This window comes from Triticum dicoccoides, chromosome 6B (assembly GCF_002162155.2).
Source record: "Triticum dicoccoides isolate Atlit2015 ecotype Zavitan chromosome 6B, WEW_v2.0, whole genome shotgun sequence".
NCBI classification, from domain to species: Eukaryota; Viridiplantae; Streptophyta; class Magnoliopsida; order Poales; family Poaceae; genus Triticum; species Triticum dicoccoides.
Genome location: NC_041391.1, coordinates 501497294 through 501520414, shown reverse-complemented (window position 1 = coordinate 501520414; position 23121 = coordinate 501497294).

The following is a 23121-nucleotide window of genomic DNA, read 5'->3' as shown; positions in this document are numbered from 1 at the left end:
TTGGAGTTGAATCGTTCCAGGGCTCCAAGAACGCCCTCGAAGAACAAGGTCAGCTTGGCGTTGGGGCTCGTACTCGGTTCCGAGGCATACCTCATGTCTGGCGTCCCCATGTCAGCCAACTGCTTGGTGATCCTATTGGCGACGTAGTCGAGGCGGCTGATCCAGAGGTTCTCGCCCTTCACGAAATCCGCGTGGTTGGCGGCGTCGTTATTCCGCAGCCGCCTCTCCTCCACTAGGCTCTTGGTCAGGGCTCCCTCCCGGGCTTTGGCCTCCGTGAGCGTCTTCTCAAGACCCTCCAGCTTCAGTTTCAGGTCCTTGATGGAGTCGTTGGCGCGGGCGAGCCGCTCGGCCCTGGCAAGGATGTCGTCTTGCGCCACTGTCAGAGCGCAGCTGGCCATGTCCCTCTCCTTCGTCAGCTGATCGGCCCTGGCCTTCAGGCTGTCCCGCTCCGCCTCCAGCTCCTTCACCTTGTTGGCATGGGACAAAGCTTGGGCATCAAGCGCTTCCTTGTCCTTGCCATGGAGTGCGGCAGCAAGCGTTGCCTCACGGGCAATAAGGTCCTCCTCTTGGGAGTCCAGCTCGGCCTGGCGCTGGGATCGGATGGCCTCGGCCTTGGAGGCCTCCTCCCTCGCCTCCTCCTGGGTCTTCTCAATGTCGGCCTGCTTCAGGAGAAGCTCCAGCTCGCGCTGCTCCAGCTGGCCTTGGGCGGCCTTCAGCTCCTCATGGGCCTGGTGGAACCAGGCCTGCGCCTCGGTGACGCGCTTCTCAAAGTCTGCCTCCGCCTTGGCTGTCACCGCCTCCCTGGACTTTGCCTTGTCCAGGCGGGCGCGATGGAGCGCCTGCAGCTTCCAGAAGTTGGCACCCATGGCCCGAAGAAGCTGTTCCTCCTGGGTGCCGCCGCCACCAGTGCTCGGTTCCTCGACAACCTTGATCCCAGCAGCGGCGAGCACTTCGTCATCGAACACCTCCCCCTCGGCCGGCGCCCTGGTGCTCTCCGTCCCGAGGAGGTGGACGAACAGGTCATCGCTCACCTTCAGATATTTGCCGGAGCCGGAAGCAGCGGACAAGGAGGGTTGGTCATCAACCACCTCCTCCTTGGCGGCGTCCTTGCCGGCCTCCCCGGCAGCGCCCCTGCCAGCCTCCTCTGCAGCGGCTTTGCCAGCTTCCCCAGCGGCGCCCTTGCCAGCCCCCTCGGCGGCAGCCTTGCCGGTCTCTTCGGCAAGCCCCTTGGCGGCATCCTTGGCCGTGGTCTCGGTGGCCTCCTTGGCAGCGACCTTGTCAGCCTCGGCCCCAGCGTCCGCGGAGACATCCTTGATGATGGTGTTGGTGTCCTCCTGGTTTGCCAGGGGGGGCTGGATGCCGAAAGAGGAGATGAGGCAGGGCCAAAATCAGGAAAAGAAAAAATAAGAATAAAGAAAGTCAAATGACTCACTCGTGCCGGCCTGAGAAGAAGTTGCCCCCTCCCCGCCAACATCCATCACCGGGATGGAGCCACCAGTGCCCAAGTCTACCTCCTCCTCCTCCGTGCGCATGGGCTCGGTGTCTGGCGCCCTTGCCGAGGATGCCCCCCGGGGCGGTGTGGTCGATGGGGCCGGTGTGGTGGGGTGGCCCTTGGTGGCTCCTCCTGCTGCTACCCTCCTCCTGCAGCCGCGACAAGGTTAGTACCAAAAAGTCACGCCCCGGCGCACGCTGATAAGGGGTAGGTGGTGAATGCACATTGGGGGCTGAGCCGGGGGTTGCGCCGCGGGCTGCTTTCCGGGCTGCTCTCCACCACCAGCGGCGCCTTTGAGGTACCTTCCGGGGGTTGGCTGCCCGTCGAGGCCTTGGCCCTTTTCTCCACCCGCTGGGCCAACATCTCCATTTCCCTGCGAAGACAAAGACGAATAAAGGAAAACGACACGATTGGAGGGGATGGAAACGGTGAGGGGCAGAATGCTTACTCATCCTCCACCTCCTCTTCTGCTGCCTTCCTCTTCCTCCTCGGGCTGAGGGACAAGAAGTCAAAGGCAAATGATGTCTACTACGCAACCTTCTTCTTGTAGACGTTGTTGGGCCTCCAAGTGCAGAGGTTTGTAGGACAGTAGCAAATTTCCCTCAAGTGGATGACCTAAGGTTTATCAATCCGTGGGAGGCGCAGGATGAAGATGGTCTCTCTCAAACAACCCTGCAACCAAATAACAAAGAGTCTCTTGTGTCCCCAACAAACCCAATACAATGGTAAATTGTATAGGTGCACTAGTTCAGCGAAGAGATGGTGATACAAGTGCAATATGGATAGTAGATATGGGTATTTGTAATCCAAAATTATAAAAACAGCAAGGTAACTAATGATAAAAGTGAGTGTAAACGGTATTGCAATGGTAGGAAACAAGGCATAGAGTTCATACTTTCACTAGTGCAAGTTCTCTCAACAATAATAACATAATTGGAGCATATAACTATCCCTCAACATGCAACAAAGAGTTACTCCAAAGCCACTAATAGCGGAGAACAAATGAAGAGATTATGGTAGGGTACAAAACCACCTCAAAGTTATCCTTTCTGCTCGATCTATTCAAGAGTCCATAGTAAAATAACACGAAGCTATTCTTTCCGTTCAATCTATCATAGAGTTCATACTAGAATAACACCTTAAGACACAAATCAACCAAAACCCTAATGTCACCTAGATACTCGATTGTCACCTCAAGTATCTGTGGGCATGATTATACGATATGCATCACACAATCTCAGATTCATCTATTCAACTAACACAAAGTACTTCAAAGAGTGCCCCAAAGTTTCTACTGAAGAGTCAAGACGAAAACGTGTGCCAACCCCTATGCATAGGTTCATGGGTGGAACCTGCAAGTTGATCAGCAAAACATACATCAAGTGGATCACGTGATATCCCATTGTCACCACAGATAAGCACGGCAAGACATACATCAAGTGTTCTCAAATCCTTAAAGACTCAATCCGATAAGATAACTTCAAAGGGAAAACTTAATCCATTACAAGAGAGTAGAGGGGGAGAAACAACATAAGATCCAACTATAATAGCAAAGCTTGCGATACATCAAGATCGTGCGAAGTCAAGAACACGAGAGAGAGAGAGATCAAACACATAGCTACTGGTACATACCCTCAGCTCCGAGGGTGAACTACTCCCTTCTCGTCATGGAGAGCGCCGGGATGATGAAGATGGCCACCGGTGAGGGATCCCCTCTCCGGCAGGGTGCCGGAATAGGCTCCCGAGAGGTTTTCGATGGCTATAGAGGCTTGCGGCGGCAGAACTCCCGATCTATCTTAATATTCGATGGTTTTAGGGTATAAGGGAATATATAGGCGAAAGAAGTCAGTCGGGTGAGCCTCGAGGGGCCCATGAGGGTGGAGGGCGCACCTAGGGGGGTGGGGGGTGGGCGTGCCCCCTATCTTGTGGCTTCCTCGATGCTTGCCTGGCTTGCACTCCAAGTTCCCAGGATTGCTTCTGTTCCAAAAATAACTTTTCCGAAGGTTTCATTCCGTTTGGACTCCGTTTGATATTCCTTTTCTTCCAAACACTGAAATAGGCAAGAAAACAACAATATGGGCTGGGCCTCCGGTTAATAGGTTAGTCCCAAAAATGATATAAATGTGTAAAGTAAAGCCCATAAACATAAAAAACGGGTAATATAATAGCATGGAACAATAAAAAATTATAGATACGTTGGAGACGTATCAAGCATCCCCAAGTTTAATTCATGCTCGTCCTCGAGTAGGTAAATGATAAAAACAGAATTTTTAATGTGGAATGCTACCTAGCATAATTCTCAATGTAATTTTATTTATTATGGCATGAATATTCAGATCCAAATGATTAAAAATAAAAGTTCATATTGACATAAGAAATAGTAATACTTCAAGCATACTTAATCAGGCAATCATGTCTTCTCAAAATAACATGGCTAAAGAAAGTTATCCCTACAAAATCATATAGTCTGGCTGTTGCTCTATCATCATCGCACAAAGTATTTAATCATGCACAACCCCAATGACAAGCCAAGCAATTGTTTCATACTTTAGTAATCCCAAACTTTTTCAACTTTCACGCAATACATGAGCGTGAGCCATGGACATAGCACTATAAGTGGAATAGAATGGTGGTTGTGGAGAAGACAAAAAAGGAGGAAGATAGTCTCACATCGACTAGGCGTATCAACGGGCTATGGAGATGCCCATTAATAGATATCAATGTGAGTGAGTAGGGATTGCCATGCAACGGATGCACTAGAGCTATAAATGTATGAAAGCTCAACAAAAGAAACTAAGTGGGTGTGCATCCAACTCGCTTGCTCACGAAGACCTAGGGCATTTTGAGGAAGCCCATCATTGGAATATACAACCAAGTTCTATAATGAAAATTCCCACTAGTATATGAAAGTGACAACATAGGAGATTCTCTATCATGAAGATCTTGGTGCTACTTTGAAGCACAAGTGTGGTAAAAAGATAGTAGCATTGTCCCTTCTCTCTTTTTCTCTCATTTTTCTTCTTCTTTTTTTCTTTTCAATTCTTTTTTTTTCTTTTTTTTCTTTTGGCCTTTCTCTTTTTTTTCGGCCTTTCTCTTTTTTTTTCTTTTGTAAAGTCTGAAGTCTCATCCCGACTTGTGAGGGAATCACAGTCTCCATCATCCTTTCCTCACTGGGACAATGCTCTAATAATGAAGATCATCACACTTTTATTTACTTACAACTCAAGAATTACAACTCAAAACTTAGAACAAGATATGACTCTATATGAATGCCTCCGGCGGTGTACCGGGATATGCAATGAATCAAGAGTGACATGTATGAAAATTATGAAGGTGGCCTTGCCACAAATACGATGTCAACTACATGATCGTGCAAAGAGCAATATGACAATGATGATGCGTGTCATATAAACGGAACGGTGGAAAGTTGCATGGCAATATATCTCGGAATGGCTATGGAAATGCCATAATAGGTAGGTATGGTGGCTGTTTTGAGGAAGGTATATGGTGGGTGTATGGTACCGGCGAAAGTTGCGCGGCACAAGAGAGGCTAGCAATGGTGGAAGGGTGAGAGTGCGTATAATCCATGGACTCAACATTAGTCATAAGAACTCATATACTTATTGCAAACATCTACAAGTCATTGAAAACAAAGTATTACGCGCATGCTCCTAGGGGGATAGATTGGTAGGAAAATACCATCGCTCGTCCCCGACTGCCACCCATAAGGAAGACAATCAATAAATAAAATTGTGCTCCAACTTCAGCACAAAGCGGTTCACCATACGTGCATGCTACGGGAATCACAAACTTCAACACAAGTATTCTTAAAATTCATAATAACCAAACTAGCATGACTCTAATATCACCACTTCTATATCTCAAAACAATTATCAAGCATCAAATTGATCATAGCATCCAATTCACTTTCTATGTTAGTTTTTATTTTACCCAACTTGGATGCCTACCATTCTAGGACCAATTTTATAACCATAGCAAATACCACGCTGTTCTAATAGACTCTCAAAATAGTATAAGTGAAGCATGAGAGACTAGCAATTTCTTCAAAATATAACCACCACTGTGCTCTAAAAGATATAAGTGAAGCACTAGAGCAAAAATATCTAGCTGAAAAGATATAAGTGAAGCACATAGAGTATTCTAATAAATTCCAATCAAGTGGGCTTCTCGTAAAAGGTGTGTACAGCAGGGATGATTGTGGAAAACTAAAAAGCAAAGACTAATATCATACAAGACGCTCCAAGCAAAACACATATCATGTGGTGAATAAAAATATAGCTCCAAGTAAAGTTACCGATGAACGAAGACGAAAGAGGGGATGCCTTCTGGGGCATCCCCAAGCTTAGGCTCTTGGTTGTCCTTGGATATTGCCTTGGGGTGCCTTGGGCATCCCCAAACTTAGGCTCTTGCCACTCCTTATTCCATAGTCCATCGAATCTTTACCCGAAACTTGAAAACTTCACAACACAAAACTCAACAGACAACTCGTAAGCTCCGTTAGTATAAAAAAATAAAACCACTACTTAGGTACTGTAATGAACTCATTCTAAATTCATATTGGTGTAATATCTACTGTATTCTAGCTTCTCTATGGTTCATACCACTTAATACTAGCCATAGATGCATCGAAATAAGCAAACAATGCATAGAAAACAGAATCTGTCAAAAACAGAACAGTCTGTAGTAATCTGTATCAAACGTATACTTCTGAACTCCATAAATTCTAAAAAAGTAGGAAGTCCTAAGAAATTTGTGTACCAATCCAGAGCAAAAAGAATCAGATCAGAAGCACGTTTCTGTGAATTATCAAAACTAATTTACTGGGTGCAAAAGTTTCTGATTTGCAGCAGGATCAACACAACTATCACCGTAAGCTATCCTAAAGGTCTTACTTGGCACTTTATTGAAACAATAGCTATAAAACATTATTAATACATTAGCATAATCATGTTAACACACAAAAACAGTAAGGGTAAATATTGGGTTGTCTTCCAACAAGCGCTTTTCTTTAATGCCTTTCTAGCTAGGCATGATGATGGCAATGATGCTCACATAAAAGATAAGAATTTAAACATAACGGGAGCATCATGAAGCATAGGACTAGCACATTTAAGCCTAACCCTCTTCGTATGCATAGGATTTTGTGAGCAAACAACTTATGGGAACAATAATCAACTAGCATAGGAAGGTAAAACAAGCATAGCTTCAAGATTTTCCACACATAGGGAGGAAACTTGATATTATTGCAATTCCTACAAGCATATGTTCCTCCCTCATAATAATTTTCAGTAGCATCATTAATGAATTCAACAATATAACCAGCACATAAAGCATTCTTTTCATGATCTACAAGCATAGAAAATTTACTTCTCTCCACATAAGCAAAATCCTTCTCATTCGGAATAGTGGGAGTATCATAAGAGACTTGAATACCAAAAATTGTTTCCACATTAAAAGAGTAATGTTCAGAAAAAGGGTAATCATAATCATGACAAGTTTTATAAATATAATAATCACTACTTTTTATAGCATAAGTTTCATCACAATAATCATCATAAGTAGCAACTTCGTTCTCATCATAATTGATTGAAACCTCTCCCAAGATAGCGGAATCATCACTAAATAAAGTTCACACTCTTCCAAATCCACTTCCTAATCATCACAATAAAATTCAACATCTTCCAAAATACTGAGATCACTACTTCCTAAAGTGGACATTCTTCCAAACCCACTTTCATCAATATAATCATCATCGGTAAGAGGCATGCTATCATCAAAACAACTTTGCATATCAAAACTTAGGATGCTAAAAATATCATCTTCATTAAACATAGCATCCCCAAGCTTGGGACAAAAATTAATTGCATAAAGTATATTCTCAAATATTTCATCCTCATCAAACATAGCTTCCCCAAGCTTGGGCCTTTTCATATCATAAGCATAATCACTCTCATCATTAATAGTATGGATAGCACCAATAGTATAGCATTTATCATCATCACAATGAGTAGTAGGAGCAACTTCATTTGGGAGGAATACCTTTTTACCTTTGTTTCTCCTTCTTTTCTTTTTCTTCTTCACATTATGTGTGGGTTCAACCTTCTTTTGTGAGCTCCTTATTGATGAGATTGGTTGAATAGAAAGCTCCTCCTCGTTACCTAATTCATCATAAGAAATAATAAGAGGATATTGGGAAGTATCTTCCCTTTCATTAGTGTTCTCTTCATCTTCTATTTGCTTCCTTTTCTTTAGGAAATTGGCAATATAAGGATTTTCAATGCAATTCACAGCACAATACAAATAAATCTTCTCTATATCAATATCGAGAAAATGCTCAAGATTAAATTCTGGAATATGCTTAGTTGCACGTTTTAATTCCTCATAACCTAAAAGAAAACTAAGTTCATTATGATGTGCAAGGGAAATCATATCATCACAATTTTTGGACATGATTCGATCATGAAACAATTTGCATTGGAGATTTAAATGACCGCGTTCATTGCAAAGTTCACAACGATAAAGATATCTTAAATTTTCAGCACTAACATTAAGCTTTTCTTGCAACCCTTTAGTTTCTAAATACTTATGCCTCTTGCAATATCTATTTTCCCTATTTGGTGTGTACTTGCAAACCCAATCAACTCCACAAAAATCGACATGCTTATAAGAGATATTTTCATCATAACTAGTGCAATCATCATTAGTACTATGGATATTCAAAGAGTTCATACTAACAACATTGCAATCATGCTCATCATTCAAAGATTTAGTATCAAACATTCTATAGATTTCTTCTTCTAGCACTTGAGCACAATTTTCCTTTTCATCAAACTCAGAAAAGATATTAAAAAGATGAAGCGTATGAGGCAAACTCAATTCCATTTTTTTGTAGTTTTTCTTTTACAAACTAAACTAGTGATAAAACAAGAAACAAAAATATTCGATTGCAAGATCTAAAGATATACCTTCAAGCACTCACTTCCCCGGCAACGACGCTAGAAAAGAGCTTGATGTCTACTACGCAACTTTCTCCTTGTAGACGTTGTTGGGCCTCCAAGTGCAGAGGTTTGTAGGAAAGTAGCAAATTTCCCTCAAGTGGATGACCTAAGGTTTATCAATCCGTGGGAGGCGTAGGATGAAGATGGTCTCTCTCAAACAACCCTGCAACCAAATAACAAAGAGTGTCTTGTGTCCCCAACACACCCAATACAATGGTAAATTGTATAGGTGCACTAGTTCGGCGAAGAGATGGTGATACAAGTGCAATATGGATAGTAGATATGGTTATTTGTAATCTAAAATTATAAAAACAGCAAGGTAACTAATGATAAAAGTGAGCGTAAACGGTATTGCAATGGTAGGAAACAAGGCATAGAGTTCATACTTTCACTAGTGCAAGTTCTCTCAACAATAATAACATAATTGGATCATATAACTATCCCTCAACATGCAACAGAGAGTCACTCCAAAGCCACTAATAGCGGAGAACAAACGAAGAGATTATGGTAGGGTACGAAACCACCTCAAAGTTATCCTTTTTACTCGATCTATTTAAGAGTCTGTAGTAAAATAACACGAAGCTATTCTTTCCGTTCAATCTATCATAGAGTTCATACTAGAATAACACCTTAAGACACAAATCAACCAAAACCCTAATGTCACCTAGATACTCCATTGTCACCTCAAGTATCGGTGGGCATGACTATACGATATGCATCACACAATCTCAGATTCATCTATTCAACCAACACAAAGTACTTCAAAGAGTGCCCCAAAGTTTCTACCGAAGAGTCAAAACAAAAACGTGTGCCCACCCCTATGCATAGGTTCATGGGCGGAACCCGCAAGTTGATCACCAAAACATACATCAAGTGGATCACGTGATATCCCATTGTCACCACAGATAAGCACGGTAAGACATACATCAAGTGTTCTCAAATCCTTAAAGACTCAATCCGATAAGATAACTTCAAAGGGAAAACTCAATCCATTACAAGAGAGTAGAGGGGGAGAAACATCATAAGATCCAACTATAATTGCAAAGCTCACGATACATCAAGATCGTGCGAAGTCAAGAACACGAGAGAGAGAGAGAGAGAGAGATCAAACACATAGCTACTGGTACATACCCTCAGCCCCGAGGGCGAACTACTCCCTCCTTGTCATGGAGAGCGCCGGGATGATGAAGATGGCCACCAGTGAGGGATCCCCCTCCGATAGGGTGCCGGAACGGGCTCCCGAGAGGTTTTTGGTGGCTATAGAGGCTTGCGGCGGTGGAACTCCCGATCTATCTTGATATTCGATGGTTTTAGGGTATAAGGGAATATATAGGCGAAAGAAGTCGGTCGGGGGAGCCTCGAGGGGCCCACGAGGGTGGAGGGCGCGTCCCCCTATCTCGTGGCTTCCTCGACGCTTGCCTGGCTTGCACTCCAAGTTCTCGGGATTGCTTTTGTTCCAAAAATAACTTTTCTGAAGGTTTCATTCCGTTTAGACTCCGTTTGATATTCCTTTTCTTCGAAACACTGAAATAGGCAAGAAAACAACAATATGGGTTGGGCCTCTGGTTAATAGGTTAGTCCCAAAAATGGTATAAATGTGTAAAGTAAAGCCCATAAACATAAAAAACGGGTAATATAATAGCATGGAACAATAAAAAATTATAGATACATGGATGTATCAGCGACCTCCATGTCTGTATCTGCGGGGGAGGGGAAGGCGATGGAGTCTGGTAGCGTTTGGATGAAGAAGAGGTGGTCGCCTTCTTCTTCGCCACCGCGGCCTTCTTCTTCGCCACCGCGGCCTCCTTCTTCGCCGTCGCGGCCCTTGTCATGCGTGCGGCTTCCCCCGGAACCCCTTGCCGCGGCTCGACCCTGCCGGATCAGACCGGCTCGCCAGAGCTGGCCCGATGCAGGATGCGTCTCTTATTCGTGGCCGAGGGGTCGTCGGCCCCGGCCTCCTCCTCGGACGATTCCTCGGCCACGTCGTCCACGGAGGGGGCCTTGGCACTGACGCCACCTGCTTCCTCGGCGGACTTCACCCACTCGGCGAGCTCTTTCTCTTCTACGGCCATGGCGGCCTTGTTCTCTATGCCGCCGGCGTCGCCGGCCAGCTTGGCGAGCTCCGCCTCCACCACTCTGGCGGCGATGTAGTCCAGCTCCTCCTGGGTGGTGTCCTTGATGAGCAATGGCTCATCATGATCAAGTTCTTCGACCAGGTTGGCTAAGAAATCCTCCACCTCTCGTGCCGGGGGCTCGACCCAGGCCGGGTCAAGACCGTGCGCATTGAAGACCGGCATCATAGTGAGGATGTCGGCCTACCGGGTGTTGTTGCTCAATAGGACCACCCCCGGTGGCAGTCCGAACAAGGGCCCCTTGACGACCTTGCCGGACTTCGCAACCTTGCCGGTCCTCTCCACCTTGCTGTCGGTGAACACGTCGAGCTAGAAGAGCCTCCGGCAATACCAGGAGTGCCCCAACACCGTGAAGTTATGCTTCAGGCCAGTGCGGAGCCTCATGATGTCGGCCGCATTCCTGAAATCCCAGGCCAGCCTCCACTTGTTGTGCAGCAGAGAGATTTGACGGCGGATGAAATCCGCCGCAATCATCTCGAGGGTGAGCCCGGCCTCGGTAAGGCGGCGAATCCTGGTGGTGGTGATCGAAAACTTCTTGTCATTGGGGTTGAGGTCGCCCCAGTCCGTGCCACAGAGTAGCGGCTCCCGATGAATGCCCCGACAGAACTCCGGTGGGTTCTCCTCCATGATCTAGCTCCACCGGCCCCGCCACTCCTCCCACCTCTCCTTCGTGGCACCCTCTAGGTAGGCGCCTTTGTCCTGGGCCCTCGGGATCCAGGCGACGGTTCCTGAAAGGGTGCCCCCGGGTTGGACGCGGGGGGAGAAGTAGTGGCGGAAAAGCGCCGTGCTGGGCACCACCCCGGTGAAGCCCTCATAGAGGTGAGCGAAGTACGCCAAGCACGCCGCAACATTCAGCATGAGGTCCAACAGATGGAAGCCAAAAGTGCGCATGACGTCATTGAAGAAATCTGAAAAAGGGGGGCAGAGCCCGCAGAAGAAGAAGTCGACGAAGAATGGGTACCGTTTTGGGCCGCCCTTGTTGCAATCTGCGGGGAGGGCGTGCGTGGCAGGGTGCGCCGTCGTCGCCGCCCCCCACAAAGGCTTGAAGTAGTCCTTGAGCTCAAAGATGTCGACTGACAACGGGGTGAAATAGGCGGACTACGCCCGTCGCGCCGCCGCCTCGCTCTCCGACGTCTCCTTCTCCTTCGTGTCCTTGGCTACACCTTTGCCCTTGCTAGATTTAGGCGCCATGGCGGCTGGGAGGGGGGCGAGGGACCGAAGGTAGTAAGGGGCGCAACAGCAGCGAGTAGGAGCTTGAGGAGGAAGAAGATGGGGACGACGGTGTCGAGATTAGGGAAAGTAAAGAGGGTAAATGAGCCGCGCGCCCGCGGTTATTCCTTTTTATGGGGAAAATACAGGCCGCCTCTTTCCCATTTATTACGACATGACGCATGCCTGTAGCAACCACCCCACACATGCCTCCCACGTCATGCACGACCCCCACGTCGTGCATTCAACGCGGGTCATGGGGAAGCGCAGCGGAGGAGAAATGTTACTGCGGTAAAAACGGCCCCGCCTGCCCGCGCACCGTTTTGGGCCTAACCCAACAATTTGTTGCACTTATGTGTGGCCGAGGCCCGGGGGCTCATGTTGGTGTACTAAAGTAGGGGCGCTCCTTTGTACCCCTTACTTGTGCATGGGTGGTCAGAGCCGCGCCTATGGCCACGCCTAGCAGGGCAGAGGGAGGAGCCAAAGCCTGCAAGATAGTCAAAGCAGCACCAAGACAGAGGCATAAAGAGCAAGAAGGAGAGGTGGTTTCCCCCGGCAAGACCCTTGCCGGGGCGACCTCCACGACCCCGGCAAGGACCTTGCTGGGGCAGCTTACCCAACGCTAGCAGGGCACGCCACCCTTGAGCCCCAGGTTTCCCAACGCCACCAACCACGTTGAGACCAAGGCTCGGGAGGCGCCTCCATGATGGCATGTAGATCTTCGTGAAGACAAGAAACACTCCAAGTCAGATGAGGATTAGAAGAGGACGAACCTCGGCGAGATCCTTGCCAAGGAAACCCACGAGACCCCCGGCAAGATCCTTGCCGGGGACGACCACGACGCCACGGCAAGACCCTTGCCAGGGCCCCGGCAAGGCCCTTGCCAAGGAAATCCACGGGGCCACAGCTAAGCCCACACCTGCCAAGTTTCTGCCACCGCTCCCATGCAGCCGCCAGCCCACCAGCTAGGCAAGCACCTGCGTGTCGACGTGAGGTTTCCAAGCCTACGTGGTGGCATGCAAATCTTTGTGAAGGCCCTACCACCGCGCCACCTCAGCAGCCTGCCAGCCTACATGGTGCTAACCGCCTCGCTGGACCGGGCGCGTGTCGAACCAAGGCGAGGCGGCAGTAAAGCAAGGGGACACATCAGATGGCGCATTAAATGCATCTTGTCCCGTAATGGCTAAGCGATAAGCTTATCCACAGTACACCGATGCCACCTCCTGTGTGCCACTGTGGCGATCCCCTTGACTATAAAAGGAGGCCCAAGGAATCCAGGAGTAGGATTCAGACCCTTGGACAAGTTACACTCATTGTAGCTAGCTCAAGAACTCCAAGAACACTCATATACACATCAAAGCAGGACTAGGGTATTACGCATCCTCGCGGCCTGAACCTGGGTAAACGACCTGAGTGCTTGTGCTGATTACTGATCCCGCTCTTCTCACGACCCCGTGCCCCGCAACTGCAATAGGGACTTTTCTGATCCCATAGGTGTCGTTTTCCACCGACAGTGATAGGTATGTTATCCCACAAAGTTCAATAATGTAAAATGTGTGCGGTGCCTCTACTGACGCCAACGTGTCCATTTTCATAACTGTGTGCGATTGGTATTCCTATCACACACGCACACTGGTTTGAAACATTTGCCGTATTACCATGAATCGCATACGCATATGATACAAAACCGTGTGTGCATCCGTCGGGCATCGCAAATGTTTCATGTCAAAGAACCGTCTGTTCTCTATTTTTCATCGCCACATGCTGTTTTCTTTCTAACCGTGTGCACATTATTTTATTCGCTGCTGTATAATTTTATTTTTTTCTGTACTTTATTATTCGAATTGCAAATTTTGAAATATGAAACATGGAATTCAAATTGTCAGCACAATGGTTCAACAACGAATCCATAAATAAAATTGTCAGTACAATATGTTCAGTAATTACAGGATTAGACAACAATTAACTATGATGAACAACAATATTTAGAGGCAGTAAAGGTGAAGAGACAAGTGTAAATCATTTTGACTGCCGATGGTTTTGAAGAAGCGGAATGCCCATAATGTGCCTTCCTGCATGCCATAGGCATGAACAACTTTTGTCCAACCCCTTGTGACGATCGCCCGCCCATCCTTCACCGCCTTCAGGAAGACTTCTAGAGCATTATTATGGCATCATGAATTATATACTTTAACCTTAGTTGCCTCCACTCCAGTCATGTAGCTTGCAAGGTAATCATCAGTAAATAGCTTCGAAAACCACTGAAAAGGCAAAAAATTTAGATACTGAAGTCTAACAGAGTTACTTGTTGTGGGCAGGGGGAAGGCAACACATTACTTACCATCCTAAAGTTCACTATTGTCTTAGATAAAGTGTAATTAAAGATCTTAATCCCATCACCCGTTTCTTTTGCCTAACAATCTTTCTTAATTTCCTCACTTGACGCTTGTTCATGAATATCTCATTGCCCCAAACACAAAAGGGATCGAAGCGTGGATTAGTATCAATCATATATGTACCTACAAGCAACCAGTAAATGTTAGAAACTAAACTGAGATTGCACAAATGATGTAAAATACAACTACCTACGTTCCTAAGTACAAGTATTTTTAGAGATTTCAATATGAACTACATACAGATGTATATAGAATTATAGATATAGTTTATATTAGAATCTAGATTCACTCATTTTGCTCCGTATGTTGTCTATATTGGAATCTGTAAAAATACTTATATTTAGGAATAGATGGTGTATAAGACAGGGATGTAGCTAACCTCGACGGCAAACAACAGCATCGCCCATTGTAGCCCTGCGTAAGTACATGGAAAGCCAATGTTAACCACAACAGGGTTAACATCCACCAAAAATAGCAAATGGTAATAAAACGACAACATCTGTAGTGATATCTTCATTGTGAAAGAGTAGCACGGTAGCAAAGGGATGGATTAAAAAAGGATACAACTGTTAATTGCAACAGGCTTAACAACATCCTAAGTCATGTTTTGTAAGTTTGTAGCCATCGTAATACAACTGTTTAAAAATGGATACAACTGTTAATTGCAATAGGCTTAATAGCCATTGAAACTAGTACCGATAAAAATGTAATTGTCAGAGTTAAACAACACAAGGCAGGTGCTGCCAGAGCAAAGAATGGCCCAATTGTCTATAAAAAGGTAGGGACAATAGCTAAAATGTGTTAGGCATGTTAACTACAACATGATTAATACATCGACCATATGAAACATAGCCATTAATTGCAACTGGTATTGGTAAGATTGAACTGGTGAGTTCATACTTGGTAAGTCTTGAGAGGTAGTTGCTGGGGCACTTCATCTTGGCCAGAGCCCGCCCAAAGTCAGCGGCGACGGAGGCAAGCTCTTCCTCCAGGTCTAAGCATGGATCAGTGCCGCTAACATGTGTACCTACAAGAAGCAAATAAATGTTAGAAGCTAAACTACAATTGCACAAATGATGTAAAATACTGTAAGACATGGGATGCAGCTAACCTTGATGGCAAACAACAACATCACCCGTTATGACCCTGCGTAAGTACATGGAAAGGCATGTTAAGTAAAACAAGGTTAGAATCCACCAAAATAGCAAATGGGCAGCATCTCTAGTATATCTTCATTCTGGAGACTAGCACGGTAGCAAAGGATAGATTAAGAAATGGATACAACTGTTAATTGCAACAGTCTTAACAGCATCCTAAGTCATGTTTTGTAAGTTTGTATCCATTGAAATACAACTATTTAAAAACAGATACAACTGTTAATTGCAACAGGCTTAATAGCCATTGAAATCGGTACTGATAAAATGCAATTGGCAGAGTTAAACATGACAAGGCAGGTACCGCCAGAGTAGAGAATGGCCCAGTTGTCTATAAAAAGGTAGGGAAAATAGCTAAAACATGTTAGTCATGTTTACTACAACATGCTCAATACATCGATCGTACAAAACATAGCCATTAATTGCAACTGGTATTGGTAAGATTGAACTGGTGAGTTCATACTTGGTAAGTCCTGAGAGGTAGTTGCTGGGGCACTTCATCTAGGCTAGAGCCCGCCCAAAGTTAGCGGCGGCGGAGGCGAGCTGTTCCTCCGGGTCGAAGCGTGGATCAGTGCCACTGACATGTGTACCTACAGGCAACCAGTAAATGTTAGAAGTTAAACTGCAATTGCACAAATGATGTGAAATACTGTAAGACATGGGATGCAGCTAACCTCAACGGCAAACAACAGCATCGACCATTATGACCCTGCGTAAGTACATGGACATGCATGTTAAGTACAACAGGGTTAGCATCCACAAAAAATAGCAAATGGGAAGCATCTCTAGTGATATCCCGAGTCATGTATTGTAAGTTTGTTGCTGGTATTGGTGAAATTGAGCTAGAAAGTTAATACTTGAACAACACACAGTGCGCGGTACTGAAATAAACAAGGCACAAACATGCTTAATACATCAACCATACAAAGCATAGCCATTGCAAGTGGTATTGGTAAGATGGAGCTGGTCAGATCATACCTGGTAAGTCCTGGGGGGGGGGGAGGTAGTCGTTGGGGCACTTCCTCTAGTCCAGAGCCTGCATCAAGTCGGTGGCAGCAGAGGCGAGGTGTTCCTCTGGGTCAACACGCACAATGGCCATCGCACCATCGACTACCATCAGCTCCTCGAACTCCACGTGATATGTGGTTGGGCTTGCGCGACGATGCTCTAGAGGTAGGGTGGTGGGGATTTGTAGGCATGAGGATGTTTCACATGCGCCATTTCGCAATCAGGATGGGGCCATGATAGAGAATGCTGGGTTACCTGACTGGATCCGAGTAGAACTTAGATGTGGTTGAAAGCTGTGGTTGCGGTGACGGAGGTTTGAGCTGACGGTAGGGGGCAGGGGGGAGGGGGAAATACTGAGGAAATTTGATGGGTGGGGATATGGTCGGAGGAATAAATTGTGAAATCGCGCGCCTATTGAAAATTTCGCTGCAAAACTTGAAACTTGGGCGGGGGAAACACACCACGCAGACGAAGCGCGTAAAATACTCGTGTGTGAGAAAAGATAAAATTGGCAAATCACATCTCCAAAAAATGTACACGTGTAGTTGATTTCTTCGATCAATTGGTACGCCTGGTTTATTAGGAAACATCGCATAGGTAACTGACTTATGGATCATTAACGCAAAACAACGCACACGGGTACACCATAGAAACCGTGTGTTTTGTGATCTTCTAATAATTCTTATATCTATCAACATCTCCGACCATACCTAATTTCAAAAATCTCTTTCATTGTATCAGGATTATTCAATGCACATGAACAAGGCAAGGTGACACCCGATGAGCAATAATCGGTTTGTGAAATGCAATCAAGTGTCAAGCTGCCTCGCTCGCATAGCTAGACTTGATCCTATGCAACAAGAGAGAAGCTTGTTGCCATCCGCCGATGCGGCAATTTAAGCCGGTGTGCGGCCAACTCGCATGGCGAGGTGGGACTAAAAACCAACTAAGGCCAACTCTAGTCTCCTCTGGTGGCCGCGGGCGGACGTTTCAGGAGTACTTAGGGCCAGGGTGCATCTACAAAACTTCAGTGAACACATGCTAATCAATGCTCAAATGATGCACTTACCGACATTGTATGTTAATAATAGATAGTACCAACTTAAAGTACTACTGGTAATTTGCTCTAAAACTAGTACATATGTAGTACTAGTAGATGCTCATAATTAATTATAAAAACTTACGGGCAACACACGCATTAACTACTTCTCACATGCTACCATCGGGGTGTGCTGGCCAGATGCCGGCGTTATCCTTCCCGGCCTTGTAGGCGGCAACCCACCATGCTTCGATCTCCGCCAAGCTCTTCTCAGCATGGTGCACGGCTTCTTCTTTCTTGCGGCGGCAGGACTCTCTTTTCTTTACTGCTTCCTTCCTTTTTCCGCTCCTTCTATGCAGCTTTGGCCGCCTCTAGATCCACCATCCATTTGGCCATGGCAGCCCCACATAACTGTGTGGCCGCCAGCGGCGATGAACTCGGCATGGCGAGATGCCATCACTTCCTTACCATGTGTGCGGTCGCAGGCGGCAAGGAACACGGCACGGCGGGATGCCATCGCTTCCTTACCAGTTACTGTGCACCGCAGTGCCATGAATGACGCTTGGAGAGAGCTCTGGGACGGAGTGGCCGGGCAGCCATACAGTGTAGTGATTTTTAAGAGCTCAACGACAATTTTTCTCGTTCATTACCACACACGGTTCATCTCCGTCACCTCCAGAAATAGTGTGCGCTGAGCCTACCGTGTGTTGCGTTCTGATTAGCGGAAACCCCTGCCACGCGGATCGCGCGTGTGCACTGTAGGATGCGCCGCGATCGAACGACAATCCACATCCCTCACATCACACCCGTGCAGCTGTAGCTGGATTGGATTTATATGCGCTAAATGCCTAGGAAATGCACATAATCCCCTAAATATGGTAAATGAGCCCGGAAAAATGCAAAATTTGAACACCATGATTTGCAAGGTGTATGTTCGTCATAGAAAAAAACTCCAAGGCAAAGAACAAAGAAAATTTAGATTCCCCTTCAATCTCGGTGATTTCCCTCTCGAAAGTATAGAACTTCCTTGGTGATAGTTCGATTTATGAAGGGCGTGCATGACGACATAAGCCAAACCTTCTCAAATTTTTACCAAGGCATGGTGAGGCCATACCATGGCACCATGTTAGGCACCATCTTTTCAAGCATTTATTTCATTTTTCTATAGTTGAAAACCCAATAAACAAACATTTGTGGTTGAGTATTGCCACACATTTCATCAAAATATCTGCCCATTTCTTGTAAAAGGCATGAGAATTTACTAAATGGCACACGCTTGGTTTTCCACGCCATTCTTGTGCACCCTTTCATGCTCCAATTGTTTGTACTTGAATTATGTGCATTAATGCCTAGAAAATGCACATAATCCTCTAAATATGGTAAATGAGCCCGGAAAAGTGCCAAATTTGAACACGATGATTTGCAGGGTGTATGTTCATCGTAGAAAAAAACTCATGGACAAAGGACAGAGTAAATTCGGATTCCCCTTCAATCTTGGTGATTTCCCCCTCGTAACCATGAAACTTCCTCGGTGATGGTTTGATTTATGAAAGGCATGCATGATGACATAATATGGCAAACATTCTCAAATTTTTACAAGGGCACGGTGAGGCCATACCATGTCACCACGCCAAGCGTCATGTTTTCCAAGCATGTATTTCATTTTTGTATAGTAGTTAACCCAGTAAACGACGCGTTTGTGGTTGACTATTGCCACACATTTCCTTGAAATCTCTACCCATTCCTTGTAAAAGGCATGAGAATTTACTAAATAGCACGAGCATGGATTTCCAGACCGTTCTTGTGCACCTTTTCATGCACCGATTGTTCTAATTTGAATTATGTACATTAATTCCTAGAAAATGCATATAATCCCCTAAATATGGTAAATGAGCCCGGGAAAATTTCAAATTTGAACACGTTGCATGGAAGGGGGTATGTTGATCGTTGGAGGAAAACTGAAGGACAAACCAGGACAGAAATTTGGATTCCCCTTCAATCTTTGTGATTTAGTGGCACCCCGGCTCAGAGCAACCCGTTTACCTTGCATTGCCAACACAGTGATCATGTCTTCTGGCAATACACAACATCTTGGTACAGAAAACAACCACTTTTATTGATACTAGCGGAAGCATAGTGCAATATTACATCAAGCATCGAGGCCAAGCGGCACACACGGTGCGGTTGAACAATTTGTACATTATTTAGTGAACATAAAGGGGCCTCGAACACGATAACTACAAGACAGCGGAACAACGACGAAGCGGGACTCCATAGCATAGGGACACCAATGTGGACACGATCTAGACACGACAACACTCTGATCCAGTTAGACTTTCCTGAAATCTCGCATAACACGCTAGGTCAGTACATTGAATGTACTTGCAAGCTCACAATAAGCATAAACATAATGGCAAACAATATCATGACATTTAATCAAGTTAAATGCAAACAACAACATGCTACTTATGTCATGCAACCAACTTGTGCACCGAGTCCCTCGGACTCTCTTACCAACGGGTTACCTCGTAACCAAACGGTAATCATTCACGGATCACAAACGTAACCACACTGGGTTCAACGGGTTGCCTCGTAACCAAACTGTCAGTCTCACTGACATCATCAGTACTCAACCGGTGCCATGCAAATAACTTAGTGTGCAAGATTTACTTTATAAAATTTGATCCATGGTGTGACCTACTTACGAACTGGACCCTTTTCCGTGGGTGCGGCTATCGATAGATTTCACACACACACTCTGCAGAGGTTAGTACACTGTACCCACACCATAGAACCCATGGCCTCTCACTCCCATTTGGGTGGACCAACGGCGTTCCGACAAAACCGATCTATTGCCCATGACACTCTCCCAGCCACTCTGACCAACTCCCCTCTGGGCTAAGTCATGGGTGGCCCCGTGCCTACCAAAGGCATCAACGGCCTCCGTCTTGGCAAAACAAAAATGGTCCCAAACAGGGACAAGGTACCATCTCAACAAAAATGGGCACACAAGGTTATGTCTGCTTACCGAGCCTGGGTACCGTACGCCCATAACCTTCCCTCGTTGGAGGCACTTGCGACGTGCATGACAATAGACCCAGTTAGGACCTTCCCATAAAGGCAAATGTGGTTGCACTGGTCAGCTCGATTCTGTGGCACCATGACCCGATCAACTTTATGTTCAAGTTCAATTAACATCAAGTTTAACTTGAAATAAAATGCTCGAGTCACCATATGCCATGCTCAAACAACCATATGACATGCATCACATATCACTTAGAATAAACAGATCAACCTCATCAAAAGTTCTTCTTGCACAAATCACCACTAGACTTTACTGATTCTTTCTCATTGGTTATTTGCACTCAGTATTTTTAGTTTATCATTTACAATATGAAATCCAGCATGCACATACAAAAAATAATACCGATTCTAGCCATACCATAGTCATAGCAAAACCACATAGTCAAACTACTCATTCTAGATCACACTAGTCCAAGTACTCACTTCTGTAAACTAAACATTTTACTCATTACAAAATAACTAACACAAGCATTATTCATTAAATAACTATATGCAAGAAATAACTTATATTCAAGTTGGAAAATCATGGATATTGCAAAGACACCATGAAAATGTTGTTGTGGCTTGCGTTAGTTCAGGGGAGCTTCACACTCCTCTTGGATCTCTTCAAGACAAGCTTCTCCTTCTAAAAATAATTAAAATGACAAAAATAAAACATCAAGAACACTTCTGAAAATTACCAGAAAATCTAGACAGCAGACACAATTCTCATCTTTGGTGTGCTGCTAGGTCTTTCTAGTAAGAACACAATGCAAAAAGAATCAACTCATTTGGACTTGTGGTTTAAAAGTTACAGTAGGTCAAAGTTTCTCGTCAAATTTGATTTAAATTTTGAATAAAAGAATATCAGGGAGGTGACGTCGATGGCGCACTTCGGGTATGCGCCAGCACTCATACCGCTTCGGGCGTGGCCTGAGAGGCTGACCGCAGGCCCCACTGGTCAGGTCAGAGGGAGAGAGAGAGAGGGAAACAGAGGCGGGCGGCACGTCGGCGGCACGTTCTCTGGCGAGGAGTGCCTGAAGGCTAGATCTAGAGGGATATAAAGAGAGAGGAGGTCGAGGTACACCTGCTCGTACCCATAGTTTGGCTAGGGGTGGTCGGGCGGGGTCAGAACGGGCCTCTCCAGCGGTGGCAGGAAGCAGAGGTCGCCAGAGTTGGAGACGACGACGTCGTGGGGCTTCACCAGGGGCTCCAACGGGGTCGGACGGCACCAGTGAGCCACCAGCAAGCCACCTGAGGAGTGGGTTGAGTTCGAGGGGCACTGTAGTGAGGTGGAGGGGCTGCGGGGAATCGTCGGTGAGCTCAGGTCGGGGTGGTGGCCAGAGGCCTGCCTGGCCGGGCTACGGCTGTTCTACGAGCTTGTGGAGGTTGTGTGAGTGAGGGGTGAGGCTCAAGGAGTCCGGAGGGGGCCATATTTATAGGCAAGAGAGAGGAGGGGATCGGGGCTCCACCAGAAGGCTCTGGACACATTGCTCAGCAACGAACGGTGTCAGCGAGAGGGGGAGAAGGCGATGCAGCTCACGCGGCACTATGGAAGGGCGGAGGCAAGCACAGGAGCCAGGAAGGCGACGAGCACAGTGGGACGAGCGCACTGTTGGCTTGGCCATGCCGTGCCCGTGCTCGCTGCGGCGAGCTCCGGCATTGGCGAGCACCAGGGAGGAGTTAAGAGGGTCGAGACGATGATCGTGGCATGATTTGGCAAGGTGCGGTGGTCGGGGAAGCAAGCACGCGCGCAACAGTAGCTCGGGCGCGTCGGCTGCATGCCAGCACGCGTGGACGAACGCGGTCACCGCGTGAACTATGACATCAGGCTGCGCTAACCCTGAACTTCATGTCTGGCGTGCAGTCCTTGGTGCTTTGAGTTGTTCCAACGATTTGAGTTGAACCTAGGAGCTGTGTGTGCGTGGTTTACTTCCTGGTAAGTTTCTGGACAGTAACTTGTGAGGTTTACTGTGAGTGATCTAGTAAGAGTTAAGGGCTGGGCTTTAGAGTTTAGCTATCTCTTAGGAAGGTAATGAAGCTTAGAAAATATCAGCCCCATTGGATCAAGGAAAAACATACTTGCTGTGTAAAGTGGCTATTTTGTCCAGAACAGAAATCATTTTCTATAGCAGAAATATTACAAAAAGTTATGCAATATTTTTTCTCAGAGAGGTGCCCTAGGGTTTAAAGAATATTTGGGAATTTTCTCAGGATTTTTGGAGCAAAAAAATGGGGGTTGCTTTGGAGCATACTTCTTTGAAGTGAATTTCAGAGAAGAAAATGAATATTTTTCCTTTATGAAAATATTCCTTGGGTCATTTTTGGGATTTTGTAGAGAAGGAAAGATGATTTAGGGGTGGATGGATCACTTGGGTGAAAATCAAGGATATGCCCAAGTGTTCAAGTCCATTTGAATTGATTCAAAACTTCAAATCCAAACCAAAGTAAAAATAAGTCCAGAAAAAGAGAGAAGGCAAAACCAGGCTGTCACAACCGCTCCCCACTTAGGATGAATCTCGTCCTCGAGATTTGGTTGCCTGGGAAAACAATTCTAGATATGATGTCCTTCAAAATTCCTCTCTTTCCCAGGTTGCTTCTTCCTCGAT